The following is a 6,000-nucleotide window of genomic DNA, read 5'->3' as shown; positions in this document are numbered from 1 at the left end:
TCTGGTCCTGCAGGTGACTGATACAGACTGTTAAGACATTTATAACATTACTACTCAGAGCCATTCCCCATAATGACAATATTAACTTAAGAACGAAGTGGACTTTCCTTTGTAGCTACAATCTTTTGGCTTCCTGAATTATTTCTCTACCAGGCCTGACATTCAGCAGGAGCACCGCTTTCTTCAATCAGCCACTATGAGGTATAGTTTACTTAGGTTCAAAAAGTTTGTGCTAAATGCCATGCTGAGGAGGAACACCATGTGCCATGCTTCCTGTGTGCCCTCTGTCATAGCAACTAGTTGTTCAGCCGTTCAGTCTATTAGCATATTAGCCTTTTATTATATGGGATTAGTGGCCCGGTGCACGAAATTTGTGCACATTAAAAGGGAATTAATTAGAGGAAATATTTTAATATTGCTATTTGCCCTTTCTCTATAATAGAAGTGTCATAGATGAAAGAAGCTTAGTAAAATGTATATGAAAATCTCCCTCCTGTCAGAGTCTGGGGCATGCCATGGGACCTAGAGCCAAGTCCCCGCCTACCACCCGCACATGCTTCGAAAACGCAGGATACCCAGACCTGACCGGCCCCACCCTCACCGAGACCCTCTGGGCGGGGAGGCTTAGCTTCAGGTCCCCCAGCTTGGCACTGGGCAGGGGTGCAGCCTCAAGTCCCTTGGCCTGGTGCTGGGTGGGGGCACAGCCTCAGATCCCCCAGATGGGGGGCATGGCCTGAGGTCCCATCAAGCTCCAGCAGGAAGGGGGCACGGCCTCAGATTCCCCGGCCTGGCACTGGGGTGAGGTCTCCTGGCCAGGTGCTGGCGTGGAGGGTGCAGCCTGAGGCCCCCCATCAAGCCCTACAGGTTAAGGGGCGCAGCCTGAGGTCTCCTGGCCCAAAGCTGGGGATGCAGGGGGAGAGGAACGTGGCCTGAGATCTCCCTTCAAGCCCCGCCGGGTGAAGGGTGTGGCCTGAGTTCCCCCATCAAGCCCTGCAGGGCAAGGGACGTGGCCTGAGGTCCGTCACCCTGGCCAGGCGCCATGCAGCCTCAGGTCCCTGATGTTCGGTCGTGATGTATGGTGTCTTGGCTAATTTGCATATTCCTCTATTATGTAGATAGATGGTGTTATTGGTTTTGTTTTTCACTTATTAGAAATATATTAACATCATTTTCATTAGGATGTTAATTACTCCCTTTTCTTTAAGATGAATTTAAGATGCAGAATAAGGATTTTAAAAAAATTAGGTGAGTTTCTAATCCTTCCTCTTTTGTACATTAGGGAGGAAAGCCATAATGGACTATTTTATTTTTTAAGCTAAAGAAGGCAATGACTTTGGCAAATGTACCTAGTTTAAAAGAATACAAAATAAATGCAAATACATGTAGTAGAAGGTTTCCAATTCAGAGTCAGAACTCCCCATTTTCAGAACTGGTGAAAAAGTACAACACCAATGGAAACTCTTCAGCCCGCCATTAGGATCTGGCTTGGAGGTGGTGACAAGTATAGTGTGGCTGTTGGTATCAGGTATGCTTAGAATGTAGGTGTTTGATCCAACATTGGTTGGGATTATACTACCTAGATAAGGGCCTAGGAAAAGGGTCACTGTAAGAGAGTGAGAATGTTGGAGCATGCTTCTAGAGAGGCCATGGACTATAGAGTTATCAGTGCTGACACCAGTCCAGGCCTTAAGATATGATCTTAAGGCCCCTTCTCAGCACATAGGCCTTCTTTCAAGGGCAGAGGATTGACTCTGTTTTGTACTGTGTAACTGTCTTGTATAACTATGTCTCGGACATAACCCCTTTCTGAGAAAAACCACAAAATGTATCAATTACCCAATCCACCCTTAAATCAGCCAATAGAAATACAGAGGGAAGTAACCCAGCGTAACTGGACCCTGGCCCTCACCCCACCCATCAGAACCAGCCAACTCAGTGGTCTGAGCATCACCCCACCACCCACCCCTAAAACCTATAAAAAGACCACACTTTCAGAGCTCGGGGCTCTTTGCATTCTGCCGCTGCATCTGTAGAGGCAGGGAGACCAGACTCGAGTTTGAATAAAGGCTCTTTTGTTTTTGCATCGGACTCGGCTCCCTGGTGGTCCTTGGGGAATCTTGAAATCTGGCATAACAGTCACTATAGTATAGTAACAAATCAATAGGAACTGTATTTCTTGGGCTTCGTTGTTTATTCTCACCCAAGGATATTTTTTCCATTGATTTTTAGAGGGAGTGGAAGGGAGGAAGGGAGGGAGGAAGGGAGGGAGGAAGGAAGGAAGAGGAGGAGAAGTATTGATGTAAAGAGACACATAGATTGGTTGCTTACCACGCTCATCCCGACCAGTGCCAAGGATCGAACCTACAACCCAGGTACATCCCTTGACTGGGAATCAAACCTGAGACTCTTGCGTGCCCAATGCTCTATACACTGAGCCACACCAGCCAGGGCTTTCTTGGGCTTTTTATAAAAAAAACCAAACCAAACCAACCATAGTCCCAAATAAAGGAGATTCACAGCTAGTATGCTAGGATTCTCCAAAGAAACAGAACCAATAGATTATATACAGAGTGGGGCAAAAGTAGGATGACAATTGTGATTACACAAAATACAGTTTATTCCTATAGTATTATTTATTAAGTATTGTATTATTTTCCATGCCAACAACTGTAAATCTACTTTTACCCGAGAGACACACACGCCATAAGGAATTGGCTCACGTGATTATGGAGGAGGGAGTCTAAACTCTGCAGAGCTGTTGTCCCCGCCTGAAGGCCATCAGCCAGGGAGCTGTCAGTTGGGGGCAGAATTCTTTCTCACTTGGTGGGGATATGGGGGAGGGGGCTCAACCTTTGTTCTATTTGGGTCTCAACTGACAGAAGGAGGCCCTCCCACAGGATGGAGGGCGATCTGCTTCACTCCAGCCACCAATTTAAATATTAACCTCTTCCAAAACACCCTCATAGAAACACACAGAATAATACTTGATCAACTATCTGTGCACCCTGTGGCCCAGACAAGTTGACACATAAAATTAACCATCACAGACAGTCAGAAAAATACTTCTGGGGCAACATGCTTGAGAGATCACCAGATACACATTTTATTTTTTTATTTTTATTTTTTTTTCCAAACACACATTTTATAAGTATTTTTGCATTTACATATATTTCTTGCTTCTAAGCAAACCTGTTTTAAGCATACAATTATACTTCATTTGCTCGGCTTTCCAAATTTCTAGAACAGGGTTCCTCAAGATCAGCAATGTTGACATTTGGGCCAGATGTTTTTGTGGTGAGGGGCTGCCCTGTAAATTGTAGAATGTGTAGTAGTATCCCTGGCCTCACCCACTAACTGCCATTCACCACCCCCCACTGTGTGCCAATAGTAGCCCTCTACTTGTGACAACAAAATGTCTCCACACATGAGGCAAATTCTCCTCTGGTTGAGAACCATTGCTCTAAACCACATGTGTCAAACACAAGGCCCGCGGGCCAAATCCAGCCCGCAAGGCCTTGCAATGTGGCCCGCACCGCGCTGTCATCACTGCACTCCACTGTCAGTTTATGACATTGTCAGTTTATGACTGTTCAGTAAACCATTCGGCCCGCGATTTAGGCTGGATTTTAGATTTTGGCCCCTTCTCTGATTGAGTTCGACACCCCTACTCTAAACTGATGTGGGCATGATGATCTGTTGGCAGCTGGTGTTGCAGTATCATTAGACACTTCAGAGCGTGACTTTTTCAGTCTTTGCTTTCATTTTTCTTTAACCTTTGTGTATGGCATCGGCAGTCATTTTATATATTTGGAGTTGTCTCACATTTCACTGCCTTTTCCGATTAACTGCTGGGATGCAAATGTACTAAATATAAGTGTAGAATCAGGAAGTGGTTGTGTGTGGAATACACTCACACCCACACATAATTTATATGCAAACATAATAATCATTCGTGATGGTCTCATTTTTTGGTTTTGGTAAATCAATAGTGGCTTAGTGCAGTGGTCGGAAAACTGCGGCTCAGGAGCCACATGTGGTTTGCAAGCCGCAGTTTGCAGTTCTGTTGTCTAATGAGTTTGCCGACCACTGACCTAGACCCTTGATTCCAATAATTACAGGCTTTTGTTGTTTCTTGTGATTAAGCCCCTATCCCAGTGGTGGGCAAACTCATTCGTTAACAGAGTGGCAAATCATGGCTCGTGAGCCACATGTGGCTTGCGAGCTGCTGTTTGCTGACCACTGGCTTAGCGGATTGGTCTGAATTTTTATATGCATAGACTTGATGTCTCAATTTGCAAATCTGTCCTCTTATACAACCATTAGAGGCCCAGTGCATGAAATTTATGCACTAGTAGGGTCTGTAGGCCTGCCCAGCAATCAGGGCTGATCGGGGCTTCTGGCTGTTGGCCACGGCCTCCCTTCCCCAAATGCCAGCTGAGTCCTCCCTTCGTTCTGTGCCAATTCCTGGTGGTCAGTCAGCATACATCAAAGTCAGCAATCGAACTCCTAGTCTGCCGGTCAAACTCCAGAGGATAATTTGCATATTAGGCTTTTATATATACAGATTAGAAGTCTGGTGCATGAAATTTGTGCATGGGTACGGTCCCTAGGCCTGGCCTGCTATCAGGGCCATCTCCCCCAGCTTCCTGCAGCTGGCCCCACCCGCTGCTGCCACCCACCCCTGGCCAGGGGAAGGGACTGAGAGGTCAGTTGTTCCTGCCTGCTTGCTGGCCCCACCCTCACAGTGGGTGGCCTTCAGGTGATCGGAGCCTGCTGGCCGGGGAAAGAGACCAAAAGATATTCAGTGTGTCTCATAGAGACTGGTCCAGCAGTCATTCTGCCATTAGGGTGAATTTGCATATTACCCTTTTATTATATAGGATAGAGGCCTGGTGCATGGGTGGGGACCAGCTGGTCTGCCCTAAAGGGTGCCCTGGATCAGGGTTGGGGCCAGCCTGGGTGAGAGGCCTGGGTGGTTTGCAGGCCAGCCATGCCTCGATCAGGGTGGGGGGTCCCCACTGGGGAGTGGGGTGGCCTGGGCAAGGGACCATGGGCTGTTTGCAGGCCAGCCATGCCCCGGCTTTGTCAGGAAGGATGTCCAGAAGATGTCTGGTCTAATTAGCATATTAGTATAGATGCTTGATGTTTTCCTCCAGATTAATCTAAGACCTGTTAATTGATAGGAAGTTAAATGCCTGTACTGGGAAGGCATGTAATCTTATTGTTTTTTCTTACTATTGATGAAAAATAATTCACATGTTAAGATTAAGGGGATGATAAGAATAGGGCTAAGTTTAGCCCAGTTGAATAGATTTTCACATTGCAGCAGCTTTTCTTCTTTCCCTCTAACTGGTGGGCCTGAGTCAGGATCCTACAGAACGGAACTTGCTTTTCTTCCCTCCGAGTCCCTGCGGGTGGCTTCCAGACAACAGAGGTGCACTAGCAGCAAGTCTCCGGTGTGCAGAAGCGTGTTTTTGCTGGAGGCTGATGTGCTAGACTGCCAGAATCATTAAAATGTCACAGTGTTCAAAGGTGGAATTTTATGTACCAGTAGTGGCGTCTGTTTGTTTTTCTCTCTTATTTGATTTATATGCCTTAAATCCCTAAAATGATGATCATGGTGTCCTGCCACGGGAGATCTGGGGACTTCTGGTTCTGCTACTTAAAACTACTGGGTGTCGTTTGTGAGATTCGCTTTCAACATCTAAAAAATGTGAATAATAATACTTTTCCTTCAGTACTATGTCAATGATTAAACATGACAGATCTATGTAAGTAAAAGCCCTAAATATTGCTTAACACAGATACACAGTCAATAAAAATTATTTAAATGAGTAAGAAAGTAAGCAAATTTAAGCAACAAAATAAAATCAATAGTATTGGGTTATAATTCATAGAACAAAATAAACTCATGGATGGCGGCTGGCAGAACGGAGCTGAGAGAGAGGAAGTGATTGAGAGTAGGATAGGAGTGTGTGTGGACGGGCGTGGGGTGAGTGT

This window comes from Pipistrellus hanaki (genome assembly GCF_964339955.1).
Source record: "Pipistrellus hanaki genome assembly, chromosome: 2".
In the NCBI taxonomy this organism is placed as follows: domain Eukaryota; kingdom Metazoa; phylum Chordata; class Mammalia; order Chiroptera; family Vespertilionidae; genus Pipistrellus; species Pipistrellus hanaki.
This window is presented reverse-complemented; position numbering follows the sequence as displayed.